This window comes from Macaca thibetana, chromosome 13 (genome assembly GCF_024542745.1).
Source record: "Macaca thibetana thibetana isolate TM-01 chromosome 13, ASM2454274v1, whole genome shotgun sequence".
In the NCBI taxonomy this organism is placed as follows: domain Eukaryota; kingdom Metazoa; phylum Chordata; class Mammalia; order Primates; family Cercopithecidae; genus Macaca; species Macaca thibetana.
In genome coordinates, this window is record NC_065590.1 from 6353531 (window position 1) to 6375271 (window position 21741).

The 21741-nt window shown below is 38.0% G+C and overlaps 1 long non-coding RNA gene across 8 annotated transcripts in view; it reads right to left on the bottom strand.

Moving 5' to 3' along the window:
• LOC126933962 (uncharacterized) overlaps window positions 1-21741 on the bottom strand; it is a 178442-nt gene that overhangs the window by 57995 nt on the left and 98706 nt on the right. For 7 of the 8 annotated variants that reach the window (XR_007718791.1, XR_007718793.1, XR_007718792.1 and 4 more), the window contains exon 4: window positions 4030-4130. The exons of the other annotated variant lie outside the window; for it this stretch is intronic. This is a non-coding gene — a long non-coding RNA (uncharacterized LOC126933962). The remainder of the gene's footprint in view (window positions 1-4029; window positions 4131-21741) is intronic. 8 annotated transcript variants of the gene reach the window in all.

The window sequence follows — 21741 nt, forward strand, 5'->3', positions numbered from 1 at the left end:
CTTATGCTTTGGATTCTGAGTCCCTTGAGTACACAGACAGTATCTTACTCGCCACTAAATTGCACACCCAGAAGTGTGTAGTCAAAGTAGCTGCTCGGTAGATCCTGGCTGATTGAATGAATGGATGAATTGCTGGATAAGAGTGTACGATTTTATCAACAAAATCATTTATTTTCACTTCTCCAGCATGCCTTCTGCAAACATGTATTTCTCTCTTTGATTAGTCTGCTTCCTATAGCTGGTTAACCAGCTGCACACAAATATCTGCCTATTGATATTGTCCGCCCAAATTTTGTTTCAGGTGCTTCTTCCTTCACTTCAAAAGCTGACTAAATACCCAATATTGTCTCTCCACCTTAAGTTACACAATAATTAGATAAACCTCTATTACAGCAAAGATTGCATGCTGCTTGACTTTTTTTCCTCTTTCCTGAGATCTTAAGGAACTCATCATTGTATTCCTGAGCTTTGAATGTACTCATTCTTGATCACATGTATGGCATTAACTTTTTCTATGTTGCTTCATAGAGGCTGACTGGTAGAACCAGGTGGTGCCGGGGAGATCATGAATAATTTTAAATTTATTTTAAAATTTATTTTAAAAAAAATCAGTGCACATTGGCCAAGTGCAGTGGCTCACACCTGTAACCCCAGCACTTTGGGAGGCCCAGGCAGGAGGATTGCTTGAGACCAGGAATTGAAGACCAGCCTGAGCAACATGGTAATTTGAAATTATTAAACTAATATTTTTGGCATATTCAACATACCTGAATAATACCTTATATGTAGATATAAGTGCATAATGTATTGTTAGACATTTACATTTAATTATGTTCCAAATAATTGAATTTAAAAGTATTCGGAAAATAATGTATATTTAAATAAATCTATGACCTTGCTCTCTTTTCTGATTTTAATTTTTAAAAAAGGTATTACACTCTGGAATTTTTCTTGACTTACAAATGGTTCTATAATTTTAAAAAATATATTTTCCTCTTATTGCCTATAATATTAATATTACCAACACTGAATATTATATTAATAGTGCTAGGTTGCTATTACTTTGAGTTTGAATTTTTTAAAGCTCTTATAACTGTTGTCAAATTATTTTTCAAACATTATCTGCCAGTTTATGTGCTTCTCAGCAATGGGTAGATTTACTAGTTTTATTTATGTATTTCCCAACATTAGGCACCATAATATACTTTTTAAAATAATTTAGTAGAGGAAATAACATTTATTTTTGCTTTCATTTGCAACCTTTCACTATAAATGAAGTCGAACAATTTTCATCTTGCTTATACATTTTTATTTTCTTTTAGGTAAATTATCTTTTTTACATACTTTGTCCATAATGTGGTAAACTAATTTAGCAATTTGGGGGCATTAAAAATAATCACTAGATTTCAATAAACTAAATTTTTATAAGAGTATTTTTAATTATACCAATTCTCGTCACGCAGCTAGTGTTTACCTAGCTTAAAGCTCATGTCAATTACAGGAGTAGCCATTTCATTTGAGAAGGAAGTTGTAAAACTCAAATTATGGACCTATACTTGTTGTGATGAGAACCGATGAATATGGTGGATATTAATGTCCCCTATCAATAAGCACCTGCTATCAATTACAATCCAGGGCTGGGGCGGCTGGACAGGTAGTTTCTGTTCTAGACCAAACCTAAGAGAAAGGTAGGCCACTTATCTCAGGTGAACACAAGGCTAATCAAACGCTGCTCTTTTCCCTGTTTCACTTTTGTTTGCTTATTTAACCAGGCAAAAGTAGTTAACCACTCAGAGAAAACAGCTTCAACTCTGTTGACATAAAACTCATTTCACATGACCCACAGATAATCGTTGGCAGCCTTCAAAAGGGTACAAGCTCCTGCAACAACACCATTTCCTCAAATCCAACCGCAGTAGCAGCCCTACTTTCAGTCCATGCAAATTTTTTTTAAAGAACTAAATGACCGTTTATTTGTCAGGCAGTTTCCATGAAATAGACTTAAAAACAATCATTCATAAAATATCAGTTTTGGAGCCTAAATGATGACCACAGCTGAAGACATGCTACAGCGATGGCTCTGTATCTTAGCAGCATATTGGACTCTTGTGGGAGCTTTAGAAGATAGTGATGGCTGCCTGTACTCCCACATCCTTCAGGGCTCTGATGTAATCGGCCTGGGATAAAGCCTAGGCATGGGGATTTTTAAAAGGCCCCCTACGCTAGGTTGAGAAACTCTCACTGCTCTAGGGGAAGATAATGGATAGGGTTTGACTACTACCTGCTGCAGGTAGTTTCAATAATAAAAGATGAATGATAACACATATTAGTTTATTTCTCAAAGGAAAAGATTCATGAGGATGTTCTTGTCTACTTGTTTGTTTGAAGAAATGCTTGCAAAAATATCTAGAAATATAGAATAGATTCAAATGATGCAAGTTGATGAGATTTAGGGGAGAAAAATAGTTCATGTTTGATACTTTACATAAATGCTACTAAATTCTATTTGTGCATATCAGCGTACCAAATCTAAATCGGATATTTAGGTGCTTTTGCCAACCGTCTGATCCACATTTATTATTTTAGCATGTTTAACTCTATCCTCGTTTTATACTCCTGTTCTTTTCAGTGATGCCCAGACTGCCTCCTTTATACACTTTCTTATCCCCAGTGCCTGGCAGTAGTGTCTGATAACATTCAGTAAATGGTTATTGACTGAATGAATGAATTTTTCTTTATTGTTTTGCTAGCTGGATAGGCTGTTAGTAGTAGTAGTGCCACAGTGACCTCTGTTGATGAAACCAGGAAGTGCAGAGAGAAACTCTTGGAAGAAAGGAGTTATTTTAATGACAGTCAAGTTGAGGTTGAAATGCGAGCTGTGCCCAGTCTCAGAACTGAAGAGAAAATGGTATGAAATGCGAATGTGTTCACAGCATATGGAGAGAGCAACAGCACCACTGGTCTGTCCCAGCGAGTAGGCCAGCTCAGCAGTTTTCTTAACAGCTTGTCTGATTCTTTCTCTCCATGGTCATATGCCAGGGGCATAAGCTTCAATTTGCTCTCCTAAATAATTTTACTAGTTTGTCATCATTAAAAACTTAAATATTTCATACTATGCATTGATTTTCATTTTTTTGTAGAGCCTGAATTTTGCCATGTTGCTCAGGCTGGTCTTCAATTCCTGTTCTCAAGCAGTCTGCCTGCCTGGGCCTCCCAAAGTGCTGGGGTTACAGGGTGAGCCACTGTACCTGGCCAATGTGCATTGATTTTTTTTTTTTTAATAAACTACCCAAGACATTCTAATTAAGGTATCTAAAAAACTGCACTCCATTAAAAAAAAAATCATCGTGCTTTAGAGTAGGTTTTAAAAACTGTTCTTGTTTTTTATTTTTATTCATACTTATTGTTTGCATACTGATACATGGAGCCATTGAACTGGTACCCATCTCTCCAGTTCCCTGTTTCCTCTCATACTCCTAGTACTTGGTGTAAAATTTAGGGGGAAGAGAAAATAAAAGAGGCAGACTTTGATAACTGCTTAAGAAATTAAGTACAAGAATATTTAATCTCATGAAAAGAAGTAAAAACAGGAATATTGCCACCAAATAATAAGCACTGATAATATAGGGGACCAGCCAGCTAAGAGTTAACTTTGAGACTCTAGCACTAAACTGGGTGTCCCAGTTTCAACCTTTGCACCGACTGAATCAGTTAACTTTCTGCCTAATTAACTCAAACTTCAGATGGGATTATACATACAACATCCCATATGGACTGTGGGCCTACTTCCCCATCTAATCAGAAGATATAAAACTGCTTATCAGCATACAACTGATTACTTAGGGTTTAAAGGAAAAAAAGGGAGGTGAGGTATATATCTGAATAGAAATGTCATATTGATACAAACGTTACCTGAACAAAACAGTGATTTTAGAGGTAGTAAGAAAGAAAAGAGTACATAACATGCCAGTTAAATCATTAAAACATCATCTCCTTTGAATGAAGAATGAAAATACACTGGATCCTCACCTCATTGCCATCTTTGGGGTTTTGGTCCTGTGACCACTTTCACAGTGGGTCTGTGTTGTAGGCCTCCAAATAGCAATAAATGAACCGTCGGCCATCAGATCCTGGTGGAATTCAAAACAAAGAGTTCCGTATCAAATTATCCAACTATTTTTGTAAGACTCCAGGTTTAGTCTGTTTATTTTTCTTTACACACCCTGTCCCCAAAACTTTTGAAGAGTGCTAAAAATGATACAAAACCCAAGAAGATAACAATAATAAAGTAGAAGGAAGGAAACCAAAGATGGGGCCGTAAAATGGAGCCAGTAAAGACGTTAAGAATATGCATAACCATGGTATCTATGTGCATGCTTACACACGAACGGACCACATATACTAAAAGCCACACTGCAGAATAACCTGGTCAAGAACTCCTTCACATAACATAAAAACAAATACGTTTCCCAGAAGACAACCAACTCTTCCTGGTATTAGACTAGAAAAAAGAAAAACATGCTTGGGTTCTTTGTGAAAAGAGAAACTATGTGGTACAATAAACAACGTCCTTAACAATTATCGTGATGCGAAGTTGCATAAGGGCTTTTCCTGAAATTGCTCCTCTTGAGGGGGAGCCCCGTTCAATCTGAGTTTCAGATAAACAAAGGAGACATACGTATACTAAACAATTACTCCTGGTTTATCTATGATTCAAATTTCAGTGGGCATTTGTAATTATATTTGCTAAATCTGGCACCCGTGGATGAAAGCCTCGTATCAAAAGGCAGATCCCTACATCTGTGCATACATAATATCCCTGTTGAAAATATACAGCACCATGCAGGGACCAGCCCAGATCAGTGCTACAGCTTAGTGAGTTTAAGTACTTGGGGTAAAAAAAAAAATTCAACCACATTCAAAAATTAAAACATTTGATGAGAAAGCACTTTTGGGGGAGTCGAGGACTGGTGAAAGTTCTATTTAAAAGTACATGGAAATTGACTATTTTGTCAGGTCATTACTGCTTACCTACAAACAATTCGTGGAACACTAGTGTTTTAGCTTGTTTACTTTTGGTTTTTTGGTACCATATAAATGATGGGGCACTGACATAGTTTAATATCTTAAATTATATATATAGTTAATATCTTAAAATAGAGCTTGTAACCAATATAATGGATTATGAGAACCTAGCAAAACATTACAAATGCATTTTAAAGCATTAATTATTGATTAAAAAATGGACAAAAATGACATTGCAAAAATTTTGTGTTTTTACTTTGAATGTTTTTGATCTGGCTATATAATAATCAATATCTCAAAGCTCATGAATATTTCTAAATGATTTAACTACTTAATAATTAGTTAATATTATTTATATTTACTAATATTATTTATATTTACTAATATTAATGATCTAATTATATAATATGAGACATTAATATTAGATGACTAAAGTATTTAGTAAAACATTTTAAAACTACATGTAGATACTTACAAAATGTATTATCAAGTCAATTAATTTCCTTCCTCTTTGTAGATGAATTGCTCCTATCATGGTTAATTGTTAATATTAGGAAGAAAAATATAGCTACTTAGATCATCTAATAACTTATTCTGTTAATTTTAGTATGAAGCAGTTAAACTTTGCATTTTCTCAATGTAGTTCCTTAAACACAAATCAAGATGTAGGATTTAATTTTCTCTTTCCTCACATCCAACTCAATACATATTCTAAAGACGGTATTAAAAATCTGAATCCCAAAATGTTGCATCTGTAATAAAATTGATTCCCTATACATTCGAATTCAAAATTATTCCCTGATCTGACATTCAAGAATTTTATGGAATTTACTAAAGAAAACAAAATATTTGAACATTCCTCACAGAACATAAATCCTGGCCATAATTTACTTGACAATGTCCCTGTTGATGAACACACTTATTTTATTTCTCATCTTTTGTTTTATAAACAACGCAGCCCAGAATATCCCTGCAAATCTATTTTGCACATGTGTATTAGTATAGCTGTACATGGAGTCCTAGAAGGTCAGTCGTGAGCTCAAATAGATTCCCCAGTTTTACATTTAATAGAAATTGCCAAATTGCCCCTAAATAAATTAGATCAATTTTCTGTCTAGCCACAGAATAAGAGAATGTTGTCCAGCATCCTTGGTAACAACATGGTTAGTAACTGCAGGTTTTAACTTTTTCCAGTTTTATAGGTAAAAGAAACAATAACTCCATCTTTTTTTTTTTTTGAAATACACTTTCTCTTTGTCACCCAGGCTGGAGTGCAATGGCACAATCTTGGCTCACTGCAACCTCCGCATCCCAGTTCAAGTGAGTCTCCTGCCTCAGCCTCCCAAGTAGCTGGGATGACAGGCGCACTCCACCACTCCCAGCTAATTTTTTACATTTGTGGCAGAGTCGGGGTTTCGCCATGTTGGCCAGGCTGGTCTCGAACTCTGAACCTCAAGTGATCTCTCTGCCTCGGCCTCCCAAAGTGCTGGGATTACAGGTGCGAGCCACTGTGCCCGGCCTTCTTCATCTTATATCAATTTGGAATGCATCAGTTATAAATGCAGTTGTAGTTGATACCTGTCAATTTTCAGCTCCTGGCATTCATCCCCCATGCTCAGCTCCCTCTCACACTTCCCACTGCTATGGGATCATCTTTTGAGGATGGCTCCATTGTGTGTCAGTGGTAGGTGGTAGAGTCCAGCAAGACAGTGGATACAATGTGGCTTACCCTTGGACAATATGACTCTCTTGTGGACACTGATTCTTTACAGAGGGACCCAAGGGCGATGGTGCAGGTTGGAGCCACAGCTGCTGCAGTGGCGGCTGCTGTGTGAGTGTGTGGAGGCTACAGTGTGATGTTGTCTGTGATCCTTGCAGCACAGTGCTCCAGAGATCTGTGGCACTGGTCTAGTCTGGAACATAAGCTGGTATGCTCTGAGTCCCGGATACTTTTCCAATGCATTCAGTTCCTCTTTAAGATAATCAATGCATTCCTTCTCCTTGCAACCACAAATGCTGCCACGATTATATAGAGGTTCATCATAATATTCCTTTAAATTGCAAAACCTTTAAATAGTGAATCCTTCCAGTGCATGAAGATGATTTGCTAATTGGCTTATCAAATTCCCAGGAATTCATCTATGGTAATAAGCAAAGTGAATCTAAATTTTAAAAGAACTGTTAGAGTGAACACAACTAGAGAACAGTCATATCAGCTCTCAGTGGGACTGGGCATTTTTTAACAAAAAATGTTACACCATGACATAAATTGGGAGGGACACACACAATACACAAATGGTGTTCAAGATTTCAAATACAGGACAGGGTCATGAGAACTAACATTTGTTGATCTCTGGCTTCCAAGATTAGAAAAAATAAAGATGGCCGGGTGCAGTGGCTCATGCCTGTAATCCCAGCGCTTTGGGAGGCCGAGGTGGGTGAATCACGAGGTCAGGAGTTGAAGACCAGTCTGGCTAAGATGGTGAAACACAAAAGTTAGCTGGGCATGGTGGCAGGCGCCTATAATCCCAGCTACTTGGGAGGCTGAGGCAGGAGAATTGCTTGAATCCAGGGGGCAGAGGTTGCAGCGAGTTGAGATCACACCACTGTACTCTAGCCTGGGTGACAGAGTGAGACTCTATCTCAAAAAAAAAAAAAAAAAAAAAAAAAAAAACACCAGAAAATAAAAAATAAAAAATACTTTCATTTCAATTTAGTAATCAGCTAGCAAAAAGCAAAGTATTTGCTTCATTTGTATTTGGACTGTACCAAATACCAATACCTATGCCATGTAAGTAGATGGCGCTCCCCATGGTCTGCTGTTCTGCCAGGTGTAGAGCCCAGGCAGGAGTCATCCAGTTCAAGCAAACCTGGAGTCCCATGAGTGCTGCTCTTGTGCCATTAGCCAGGGGAGCACCCTGTCAGCCTCTAGAGGCTCCCAACTACAGCGGACCACGTAGAGCAGCATCTTGTTAGGTCGCAGTTGTAGCCTCTTGTGTTCTACATGCACTTCAGTATTCTTCATAAAGTAGTCCCAGGTCTTTGGAAGATCTCACTGTGTCTACCTCAGGAACATTTGTAGCATTCATTGCACAAATCCCTTATGTATGCTATATAAGGCACTATTTCTGTTTGTTCCCTTATCACATGGTTGCATACATAATACAGCAGTTGCTGTATTATGTTGAAGTGTAGTTTTGAATTTTGATTATTTCTTCCCTTCTCTATGTCTCTCTTTCTCTCTCTCTCTCTTTCTCTCTGTCTTTCTCTCTCTCTCTCTTTCTCATCTATCTGTCTCTATACATACATCCCTCCCTTTGGCCAAAGCAATCTTTTATTGATATATAATTTACCTTAATGCATAGATGTTAAGATTTTGAATATTTAGCCTGATTAGTTTTATCAATTGTAGACACTCATTTAATCACCACCCATAAGGAAATAGTGAGCATTTCCCAAACCCCAGAAAATCCTCTCATGCTCCTTTCTAGTCAACTCTGCAACCTTCCCCCAAGAGAAAAACACCATTTTAATTTCTGTCACATAGTTGTGTTCTGGCTATACTGACCTTCATGTGAATTGAATCACGTGACTTTTCTGTTATGTTTCTGAAGTTTATCCAAATTGGTGTGTGTGTCAGCAGATTGTTTCTTTTCACTGAGGAGTATTTTACTTTGACTCAGTGTGTATGAATGAACACACCACAATTCATTGATCCACTCTCCTGTTGATGGGCATTTGAGTTGTCTCCAGTTTGAGACAATTATGAATGACGCTACCATGACATTTTTCTCTAAGTCTTTTTGCGGACATAGAGTCTTTCCTTCTCTTGAGTAATACCTAGGAGTTAAATCTCTGGGTCATGGAGTAAGTTTAACTTTATAGGAAATTGCAAAAGGCTTCTCCAATGTGGTTGGACATTGTTATCCTCCTACCAGCAATAGATGAGAGTCCCAGTTGCTTCACTTACTAACATTTAGCTTTGTCAGATTTTTCTATAAGAGTCACCCTACTGTACGTAAAACAGTATCTCATTGAGATTTTAATTGGCATTTCCTGATGGTTAATGATATTAAGCATTTTTCATGTGCATTTCTTCTTTTGGGAAATATTTATCCAAGTCTAATAGGGTGGCCATTCTTAACTGGGTTTTTGTGTTTTGATTATTGTTTTCTCTGAGTTATATATTTTGGATTCAAATATTTAGCCAGATATGTGTATTGCAAAATTTTTTTTTCAAAATGTCATTATCTCCTAAAGAAAAATGGCAAGTAAATGTCATAACTATTTTCTAGGGTAGGGCCCAAATAATTAAAGTGACAGACCTATATATCGGGCATTGATTGACACAAGCTTTCTGTATAACAAACTACCCCCATCTTCAGTGGCTTAAAACAATAAGCGTTTATTTAGCCACCAAGAGCATGGCTTGGTTGGGCTCAGCCACAGCATCTTGGCTAGTATAGCTGTGGAACATGGTCTCACTCTCCTCCTGGGGTAAGCAGGTTAGCACAGGCATAGTCTTCTCATGGCATGGCTGAGGCACAAGACAGCTAGCAGAAACATGCAAGGCCCCTTGAGTCCTAGACTCAGAATGACACAGTGTTACTTTCACATTAATCTACTGCCTCAAGCATCCCTCATGGTTGAAACCAGGGCTAAGACGTAGAGAAATATACCCTGCCCCCGGTGAGAGAGCTTTGCTAACTTACTTGAAAAATGTCATAGCATCAGAAAGAAATGAAGAATGGACAGTAATTAATGAAATATATCACAGACATGTAAAAGTCATGTTTACAAGTGCATTTTTCAGGAATGTATGACACAAAATAGACATTATGAATAATTTAGATAATTTGCACCTTAACTCTCTCAATCTAATTTCTTACTTCTGTTTAGTCTTCAACTAGTCCTAAAACAATTTACTAATTTAAGAATTAATTCATTCAACAATTATTTAGAATATTTCTTATATTCCAGGTGCCATACTAGGTTCTATCACAACAGCAGTGGTCAAGACAACCAGAGTTTCTGTAAGTCAGAAGTGGATCCAGACAACTAAGTAGAAACTTTCATTTCAGTGGGATGTTACAGGAGCCAATTAGAAAGGCACACTCATGGTGCAAAGCAAGGTTTTACAAAGAAAAATGCTACAGGAGCCCATAGCCTAGAGTCATGGTACAAAGCAAGGTTTTACAAAGAAAATGACATCTAAGCTGTGAGTTAAAAAAGCAAATAAATATGAATTGAAAAGGCAGAGGTAGAGAAGAGGTGTGTTAGTATGAGTAAGAGTTATGGAGGGCATGATGGCTTAGAAGTTAAAGTAGTTAGATGTAGCACAGAGTTTGAGTGGAAAGATTATTGTCGCCACACAATGGATCACAGAATTAGAGAAACAGGAGGCAGAGAGGCTATTGAGGTATCCTAGGCTCCAGGTGCTGGAGGAGCAAATGGGATGAAGAGATGTGAATGGATTCCAGTGATATTTGGAAGTCATAGTAAGAAGACTTGGAGTTTGACTTGATGTGGCATATGAAGAAGAGAGATAAACCAAGTATAATGCCAAAGTTTCGTAAGCAGCCAAATAGACGGTCTTGCATTTAATAAAATGAGGATTTGAGGCAAGGGTCACATTGGATTTAGGAAAGGACACATAATGCATTTGTTTCTTTTTTGAAAATAAATTATTTCATTCTAGCAAGAACACTTAAGATGAAGTTACCCTCTTAACCACTTTCTAAGTGTACAATACAGTATTGTTAACTATAGAAATGATGTGGTACAGTAGACCTCTAGAAGGATTCACCTTGCACAACTGAGACTTTATGCCCCTTTGATGAGCAGTTCCCCATTTCCCCCTACCCCAACCCCCTAGCAAGTACCATTCTATTCTTGGATTCTGTTTGACTATTTTAGATGCCTCATGTAAGTAAAAACATGCAATACTTGTTCTTCTGTGACAGGCTTATTTTACTTAGCATAACGTCCTTAGGATTTATTCATGTTGCTGCATATTTCAGAATTTCATTTTTAAGGGTAAATAATATTCTACTGTAGGTTGTATTAGTCTGTTTTCACACTGCTATAAAGACACTACCTGGGACTGAGCAATTTATAAGGAAAAGAAGTTTAATTGACTCACAGTTCCTCGTGGCTGGGGAGACCTCAGGAAACTTACAATCATAGCAGAAGACAAAGGGGAAGCAAGGCATGTCTTACATGGTGATAGGTGAGAGAGAGAGAGAGAGAGAGAGAGAGAGAGAGAGAGAGGGAGAGAGAGAGAGGAGTGCCAGAGACTTATCAAACAACCAGATCTCATGAGAACTCATGAGATCACAAGAACAGCATGAGGGAAACCACCCCCATGATCCAATCACCTCCCTCAGGTCCCTCCCTTGACATGTGGGGATTAAAATTCGAGACGAGACTTGGGTGGGAACACAGCCAAAGCATATCACAGGTATACCCCACATTTGCTTTATCTGTTCATCCGTCAATGAACATTTAGGTTGTTTCCACATCTTGACGATTGCGAACAGTGCTGTGATGAACATGAGAGTGCTAATATCGCTTCAGGGTCCTGATTTCAATTCTTTTGGATAAATACCCGGAAGAGATATTGCTGGATCATATGGTAGTTGAATTTTTAACTTTTTGAGGATTCTTCATACTTTTTTTCCACAGTGGCTGCACTATTTTGCATTCTCACCAACAGCCTACAAGTATTTCAATTTCTCCACACCCTCACCAATACTTTCTTTCTTTTTTTTTTTTTTTTTTAAATAACAGGCTAATAGCTGCAAGGTGAGATCTCATTGTGGTTTTGATTTGCATTTCTCTGGTCATTAGTGACCTTAAGCATCTTTTCATAAACTTGTTGACAATTTGTATGTCTTCACTGGAGAAATGTCTAGTTAAGTGTTGAGTTTATTTTTTAAATCAAGTTATTATTTCTTTTGCTATTGAGTTGCATGAGTTTCTTTATACAGAATATTTTGAAAATTAACCCCTTATCTGATACAAGGTTTGCAAATATTTTCTCCCATTCTGTAGGATGCCTTTTTACTCTATTGATTGCTTCCTTTACTGTGTAGAAGCTTTTTCATAAGATGTAGTTCCACTTGTCTATTTTTACTTTGGTTGCGTATGCTTTTGGCATCATATCCATGATATTATTTCCAGGACCAATGTTGTAAACCTTTATTTTTCCTGTGATTTCTTCTAGGAGTTTTATAGTTTCAGGCCTTATTCCTCAGGTCTTTAATCCTTTTTCAGTTGATTTGTGTGTATGGTGTAAGACACAAATTCAACTTTATATTCTAAACATACTGAGTTACATGTCACATATCCAGGAGGCAGTGTCTTGAAGTTAGCCATAAACATGAATCTGAAATTCAGTGGAGAGTTTAAAGCTAGTAGTAGATCTGTACATCCCAAGCATGACCGGATCTGAATGTCAGGGGAGAAAGCAGAAACATTCATGGAGAATACAAGAAGAGGTCAGAATGGTGAGGAACATCAACCAATAGCTCAACAATTAAAGGTGGGACAGATGAAGGGACCCTGCCATGGAGCCTAAGAAGATACAGTCAAAGCCATACTAGGAATGCTTTGGAGGAAGTATGGATGTCTGTATGCAGGAAGAAATTGAATAGCAAAGAGTAAGGGACTAATTAGTGTAGTGTGGTTCTTAACATTATCCAAGAGAGGCAGATTTGGAGCTCAGGTGGAAGAACAAAATTCCTGTACTGTTTGGACAGGAAATGAGGTACCCCTTCTATTGTAGCTAAAGGGAAAGAGAAAAATATCAGTATGAAACAAAATAAATAGTTAAACTGGTGTATGGGAGAAAATTCTTGTTTACAGTTTCTCTTTTTTGGAAAATAGAGGGTACAGTAGTGTCAAGGAAGAGATGAAGTATTATGTTTAAGGAAACTAGATAAAATTAGAAAATCCCCCCCAAAACTGAGAGAAGAAACTAAGAAAACCTGCTTTTTTTTTGTGTTGTGTGTGTGTTGTTTTGTTTTTGTTTTTGCTTTTGTTTTTTTGCAGCATTGAGCACCCAGGAATGGTGGGATATCATGAATTTATCCTGTTCCAAATCTGAATGGCTGTGCTATTTGCCAGCAGTGTTTGGGTGTATGCGCAGAGAAAGCAGACATTTGGCCTGATTCAGGTAAGTGTTTCCCCAAGTGTGGAGCGAGAAGAACAATGAAAGAAGAGATCTGAGGATACTGGATTCTAGTTTTTGCTCAAAACGAGCTCCTTATTCTGCAATCGTAACATTTTCTCAGAACTGATTGAAAAATTCAGAATTTAGTTATTTTTTAGGCGTTTCCAAATCAATTAATTCCTTGGTCAATGTTAATGAAAGAAAAATGAGTTTTCCCTTAGGATTTCACATTTAATTGCTGAATGTCTTGTTGACATTCTTATGTTTGTTTTGATGTGACTTCAATGGAAGTAGTGCATATATTGGTTTTTCTTATTCCCTATATCCAAATCGCTAGGACATATTTATGTAATGATGTGCTAATTCACCATATTTCCACAATGTTTGAAAATTTTGCATCGATTAAGATTTTAGATGTTACTACATCTAAGAAGGAAACACATCTCTAAATGGGCAACCTGCCTGGCATAGCCTTTTGGATGAAGGTACAACTATGCCTGAGGAAGCAGTTTCCCAGGCATGTACATTCCCAGAATGTAAATACATCTCAAGACAGAAAAACATGGAGATGTGGGTGAAAGACATGAGTATGCTATTAGATTTATACATTATGACAAACCATCTTGTGAATAGTAAATCATGAGTTGTTTAAATGGGATTTAGTATACCAGGTGGAACCCAGATATAAGTAGATGAATGTAGGCCTACTTACTGAGACAATTACATAATCTAATAAAAAGATTGAAAGAAGTGGGCTCTTGTCTTCTTGTTACAGTCCAATAGAGGAACTGGTTCCACGGCTTTGTTTGATGTCAGTGAATTATGCAACAGGTTTTAAGAACTGGTTCTTAAATAGTAAGGACTGGATTGCACCAAAGTCACGTTTGTCAAAAGTCAAAAACAAGTACTTTCCGTTGGATGTACACATGGCAAGACAGCCAGAATATTTTATACATTTTGATTGTCTTCACAATCTAACCATGACTCTGTCAGGCAGTGAGCCCTATCAGTTGTTAAAAATGATGTAAATATAGTCAGATAATTTGTTCTTGTGAACACAACCTAGCTACTATTTTCAGGTAAAGGGACATTTTCATTTTTCCCTTGTAGTCTAACTCCAAGTTTTCCTTGTCATCATTGTAAGCATAAATCTTGTAATATCTTCTCTTTGGAACTAAAGCTAATGGTGTAATGATATGAAGAAGAGAATAATCAGAGAGAATTTTCAGAAAAGATAAAAATACAGTAAAACCCTGGAATTAGATTTGGATTGGATTATAAAGAAAAGGAAGCATGCATCCTTGTTTAGATGGGGAAAATTATGGGAGTGCACATGTTTATATCAATATCTGAGATAAAAAGATGGGTAGAGCTGGGTGTATGTTAACATCAGGTGGAATCCTTTTTTCACTTGTCAGTACACAAGTAACCGAAGTTGGAAAAATAGTAAGAACATCATTGTGTGAGTAAATATAGAACAGGGGAGAAAACTGTGCTGAGATTTCTTTTCTGATTTTGTTTCTTCTTTATCAACAACTATGGAGACTCTTATCACAGCCAACGACCTTTGTTGCAGGTCTTACTGCATGGGACTCTGTTTCATCTGCTTTTGTGCTTAGTCACTGTAGCCTCCTGTCTGCAGCTGTTTTCTCTACAAGGGGCAGGCAGGGTTGTGGCATCTTTAGAAAATAGGGCATGCAAGGCAGCAGGTGCCAGTGTCAGTAAAGGCCCTGCCTGGCTCCCTTGCTGAGAATCCAGGCCATGCCTGAGCTAGGGTGTGTGTGTGAGTGTATGACTGTGTGTGTGTGTGTGTGTGTGTTGCAAAACAAAGTTTCTTGGGCTTAGCTAGATTTCATTTTACCTTCTGAGTGAGCTTGTATTTTCCATGGAAAATGGACAATTCTTTCTTTTCCATAGGTCAGGAGGCTGTTCCTGCATTCTTTGGGACCAGAAAAATAATTTTCATTTCTCTTCTGTCCTTATCTGACTCTTTCCTCCTAAATTTCATTTACACTGATGTAAATGTAATATTTTTTGATGACAGTCCAATAGTGTGTAATCTCTTCATGTCTGAAATTCTGAACATCTGAAATTCTGTTTTATTCACATAGTAGTTTTTTTTTTTTTTTTTGAGATGGAGTTTCACTGTTGTTGCCCAGGCTGGAGTGCAATGGCGCAATCTTGGCTCACTGCAACCTCCACCTCCGCCTCCCAGGTTCAAGAGATTCTTCTCCCTCAGCCTTCCGAGTAGCTGGGATTACAGGTGCCCGCCACCATCACCAGCTATTTTTTTTTTTTTTTTTTTGTATTTTTAGTGGAGATGAGGTTTCACTATGTTAGCCAGGCTGGTCTCGAACTCCTCAGCTCAGGTGATCCGCCCACCGTGGCCTCCCAAAGTACTGGGATTACAGGCGTGAACCACTGCGCCGGCCCTTCACATAGCATCTTTTATTGAGGCCATACATTCATGTGAAAAACTTCCCAATCAATCTCGGGTAGATACCTGAAAAGAAATATTTAAGGCACACTAACCTGTTTGAATGATCAAAGTGCCTGTTGTCATTTAGCCAAATGGAAGAGACCAAGCTGAGAGTCAGACGGCAAGATTCTTTACTTGGGGTTGGCACTGACCTTTGAGCAAATCGGTGCTTTTTTTTTTTTTTTTTTGCGACAGCGTCTCTCTCTGTTGCCCAGGCTAGAGTGCAGTGGCAATCTCGGCTCACTGTAACCTCCACCTCCCAAGTTCCAATGATTCCCCTGCCTCAGCCTCCCAAGCAGTTGGGATTAGAGGCATGCGCCACCATGCCCAGCTAATTTTTGTATTTTTAGTAGAGACGGGGTTTCACCATGTTGGCCAGGCTGGTCTTGAACTCCTGACCTCAGGTGATCCACCTGCCTCGACCTCCCAAAGGGCTGGAATTACAGGCGTGAGCCACTGTGACAGGCAAGTCAGTGCATTCTTAAGGACCTCATTCTCTACAGATGCAAACGCAGATATTGCAATGGAAAAGATTGGGAGTGTATGTGTATGTGTCTGTGCACTTTTTTTGTGTGCTTGTATAATCCGGAAGACCCAGCTCTTTCTTCTTCCAGTCAGATATCCGGAGTTTAGCATAGGAAAGGATAGGAGTTGAAGATACCATTAGTTAGGACTGGGATGTGGATGTTGTCTTTTCTTGCTGGCACTGTGGAGCCTGTCACCTCCCCTGTAAGTACTACTAAAAATGCTTCTGAATGCTTTCCATTCAGTGATTCATTTGGCTCCAGTTCACGAGCTCGGATCACCTGGTTTACACTTGTGATGTAACTACTAAACATGAACATCTGGGAAAACAGTGCCTCAGGCCCAGTGAAACTTCTCACAGGCAGCCTCTTTGATGGTTCTAGTGTGTGTGTTCCTAATAAAGTGCTGTTGCAACTCTTTTCTGCTAACTTTTAACTTCAAGGACTGCAGGGAATTCTTGGCGAATTTGACCTACTAACTTCTGAGCTTGGCAACTTTGCCAGAGTTTTTCAGTAGTTGGAAATGAATCTGAGTGAATTTAATCTAAAACTTAAAACCTAGAGAGGCCTGAATTTAAACCCGAGTAGATGTGAAATTAAGTCCAGTGGAATTGAAATTAGTTTCTTACTTTCATATCTGATATGATTTAGCCATTCTTGATGTTCATCATACTTAAAGATCCAAAGGAATATAGTGGTTCCTCTGAATGTTGAAACTGAAGAAAACATTTTTTTAAAAAAAGCAAAGGAGACCGAGTGCAGTGGCTCACACCTATAATCCCATCACTTTGGGATGCCGAGGCAGGTGGATCACGAGGTCAGGAGTTCGAAACCAGCCTGACCAACATGGTGAAACCCTGTCTCTAGTAAAAATACAAAAATTAGCTGGGGGTGGTGGTACACACCTGTTAATTCCAACTACTCAGGAGGCTGAGGTAAGATAATCGCTTGAACCCGGGAGGCAAAGTTTGCAGTGAGCTGAGATCGCACCACTGCATTCCAGCCTGGGCCATAGAGAGAGACTCCATTTCAAAAAAAAAAAAAAAAAAAAAAAAAAAAAAAGCAAAGGGAAATAGTGAATTGAGTGCACAGTGTAGACCAGTATTCTGGAAAATTACCTTTCCTCATCCATTTTTAAATATCCTTTTGGTTGTTTTCATAAGTACCTACAAGAAGTTATAAAAATAAAAGTAAGATCACAAGTTACTTTTGAATCACCAACAATTGATATGGTTTGGCTCTGTGTCTCCACCCAAATTTCATCTTGAATTGTAGTCCCCACATATTGGGGGAGGGACGAGGTGGGATGTGATTGGATCACGGGGGTGGTCTTCCCCATGCTGTTTTCATGGTAATGAGTGAGTTCTCACAAGATGTGATTGAAAAATGTCTGGCAGTTTCCCCTGCTTTCTCCCTCTCTCTCTCTCTCTTTCTTTCTCTCTCTCTCCACTATGTAAGACCCGCTTGCATCCCCTTCACCTTCTGCCATGATTGTAAGTTTCCTGAGGCCTCCTAGCCATGCTTCCTGTTAAGTCTATGGAACTATGACTCAGTTAAACCTATTTTGTTTATAAAGTACCCAGTCGTGGGTAGTATCTTTACAGCAGTGTGAAAACAGACAATACAACAATGTAAGTCCCTTCGATCCATTCCTAATTACACTTGTGAAGAAGTTACATTAGTATCCGTCAACGCTTTGTGTAAGAAAACTGAGGCCTAGTCCAAATATATATTTTTATGATTCCCTGAGATTTATATAGGATGCAAGTGTTATTGACCGATATTGTTGGCCATTATACATCGTATTATGTGATACAGAAACTCTCGGGTCTGGCAGGGACCACCTGGTACCATATAGGGTGGACAGTTAATATTCATTCAGTGTCTACTCTCTGCAAACCTGTGCTAGGTGCTTATACATACATTTCCACAGTCAATCCTGACAGGGCTGTCTAAAGTAGGCCTTATTACTCTGATTTCATAAATGAAAAAATAAAGAAATTAAAGCCTGAGAAGCTATAGAAAATGACCATATTATAAGTTATTCATGATAACTACTATATTTTGTTTACCATTCATTCATTTGTAACATTCATTCATTTTTTTCCTCTACTAATTCCAGGAGGAAAAAGAATATATTCAAATATAAAATCAAAGACTAATTCAAGATAACAATGTGATAAGTTTAAATTTATATTTAATTGTCAAAGAATGGTAAATATAATATGCACTGATAAATAATCAAGTCTAATATTTGGTCAATTATGCCAGAAAAGAGGATATTTATAGAAGGACAATTTTACTCTTCAATGGAATTCTCAGTGAGTCTCACTGTAATATGAAATTTCATTTCCAGGGCCATTGATTTTGCATGTTTGGTCATTTGTCTTGATGATGCCATACTGTCTTCATAAATGAATCTGTTTTTGGATGTTTATAGTCTGTCCATTTTACTGAACACATACTTTTACAATAGGAGAGCATTATAATTATTATCATTATTTTTAATATAGGAAAATATATCCCATATTGGTTCGTTGGCCTGAGCTAATGGTTTTCTCTTCAAAACTACTAAAATACTTTTCATAAAGTTAAATGTATATTCCAGAAGAGCATGGAATATATTAAATGTGTATCAGAAAATATGCATTTACAATTAGTCTTAAGGAGTAAAACTTTCCTGATATTTGAAACATAATTTGTATGGAAGCCAAGTCAGGTATCTTTGCAAAGAGCATATCTGAATTATCTCAAATCTCTAAGCCCAGAATAAGCAAAATGTTCTCTACCTGGGACTGTGGTATAAATAGGATGTATGTACTATTTTCTAAACATCAAAAAATTGAAAATGTAAATAGTAGATTTGCTGAATTAGAAGTAATGTATAGAATTGTTCTGCATTAATTTCCACTTTTTCTTTCAAAAGATAACATATAGAACAGGTGAGAGTGTAGAAAATGTCTTTGTCCTGGTTTCCTGTGATCCTGATTTCGTATTTATCAGGTTCATCCATTTTGTATATCCCATTGCGAGAATATATTTGAGATCTAATTTTAATATATTTATGATGTAAAATTAAAGGGTGTAACTCATCTGGAAACATTTAATGAGGACCTGCCATGCCAGAGGCACAGTCCTGGTCACTGAGAATGACAATGCGCAGCCCTGGAAATCAGGCAGCCGACATGGAGTTGATTGCAATTGAAGTTTCATTCTAGAAAGATGGGGGAGGTTACATTTTGAATGAAAAATGTCTCATTTTGTGAAGGAAGCTTTGCAATTACTCTGTGGTAAATGGTAACATAAGCAAGAGTGAAGGCGTTGGTCCTCACCTGAACAGTTGTGTGTACTTGCCTTCATACTCTTCATTGAGGTTTTCACAAACATGGACTCTTTCCTTTTAATTCAGCCAACCGATTTTTTATATTTCAGCTTCCACATCACCCTTCCTAGGGATGGGAAGAGAGAGAGGGGAACCTTCCCACTGGGGTGTAAGTGGAGTGGCGCTCTGTTGAGCCAATGGCTCTGGGACCCACAGTGGCGTATTCAGAAGATTAAGACTGTGGTGACCCTGCCTGCATCGATGCTCAAATTCAGCCTTGCTCAAGTGGCTTCGCTCATTTGCCTAACTGTATATTTGGATCCTGGGCAAATTTCATAACACACCAAGAAGTACTGCTTTGGAAAATCCACTGTATGTGATGCAGAAAAATTATATTATTCTGCTTTTTATATGCAAAAAGAAAATGCAGATATTCTGGAAAAATCATCAATTGCTTGAAGAAGCCTGGTTCCCTAACTTCAGAAAGAAACCCCTGGGATTAACTGTCTTTGGTGTACAACACAGTCACTTCCATCTAAAGAGGAAGCCATGAATGAGACAAAGTTACAATTTGTGAGGAAGCTCCCAGCACTCCTGGGTGGAAGAAGACAGCTCTAAGGTAGCTCATACATATCCGGTGGTTCAAGTTCCTCTTCTGTATCTGAATACTTTTCACGAAGCTCTAAGCTAGCTCATACATATCCGGTGGTTCAAGTTCCTCTTCTGTATCTGAATACTTTTCACGAATGAGGAAAGCATGTATAAAAGATGAAAGGAGAGTTTAGGAAAAAGTGCCGAGAACACACATTTGACAGAATGGCAAAGAGAATGAAAAAGAACACTTTGAGAATGAAGTAGGAAATGACCAGAAAGCCAATGGATGCCATTCACTGATGTTTTTCACTCATTCAAACACTGACTGAGCATTTGCCAGGTGCTACTCTTCTACCGAACCCCTTGACTCAGCCGTGGATCTTCTCTATAGGAGTTTGAGTATAGTGGGGAGGCACACATATAAACAGATGGGGACAGTTACTGGCACGTGTCATGAAGGAACACAGGGATGAGACTCAGGGATTATCTTGTAAGAAACAAATGGAGGGCCACATGAAGCCATCTCGGCAAGGAATTTTCTGCCTAGGGTGTTCCTCAGAATTCCAGAATTGACAAAACTCTCTCTAAGCAATATCTGTGACCCAGAAGGATATCGGTTGTTAGCGCAAGATCAAGGTGTGTATTAGTCTGTTCTTGCACTGCTGTAAATACAGAGACTGGGTAATTCATATCCAGTACAAGAAGCACGGTGAAGCATCTGCTTCTGGGGAGGCCTCGGGGAGCTTTTACTCATCGCAGAAGGCAACGTGGGAGCAGGCATCTTACATGGCAGAAGCAGGTGGATGAGAGGCGAGTTGCTACATACTTTTAAACAACCAGATCTCATGACGACTCACTCGCTCTGCAGTACTAAAGGGGGATGGTGCTAAACCATTCATGAAAATTACTCTGTCGCCCCCATGATCCAATCACCTCCCACCAGGACCCACCTCTCACACTGGGGACTAGAATTCGACATGAGATTTGAGTGGGGACACAGATCCAAACCATATCAGGGTGGTGTATCTTTTTTACCAAGTGAATTCTAGCTCAGATTAAGCACTGGAAATTATTTGGAAATACTTTACTGAATTCAGCACTTTATGATATTTAAATCTTGCGCTAAATTTTTATAGTTCTTTAAATGTATATGCTTAGATTAGGGGTGTTACTTTTTAATACAAATAGCATATTTTACTTAGGCATGGAAATTGGAAGGAATCCCAGACTGTGGCCCTGTGCAAAAACCACTTGTGAGCTACATCTTCAGTGGATAGATTTGAGCTTACAAAGTTAGTATCTTACAGGCTGTAGATTTGCTGCTAGAGTCAGAACTTTCTTCAGAGTTTGACTTGAGACTTGAGCTTCCATGTAAGTTTTATGGCAATCTATTAGAAAATTAACTTCAGTAGTTAATTATGCGTGTCTATGACAAGTCTAAAAAAATCAGTTGAAAGATTTGTTGAATAAATAAATCAATGGCTAACTTTTTGCAGCCTTTTTCTCAAAACCCAAAGTATACATTAAAAGAAACAAATTATATATATATATATATAAAAACAGATATATATATATATTTCCGTTTAAAATATATTCAAAGTTCAAAGTTAAAACATTCTATTCT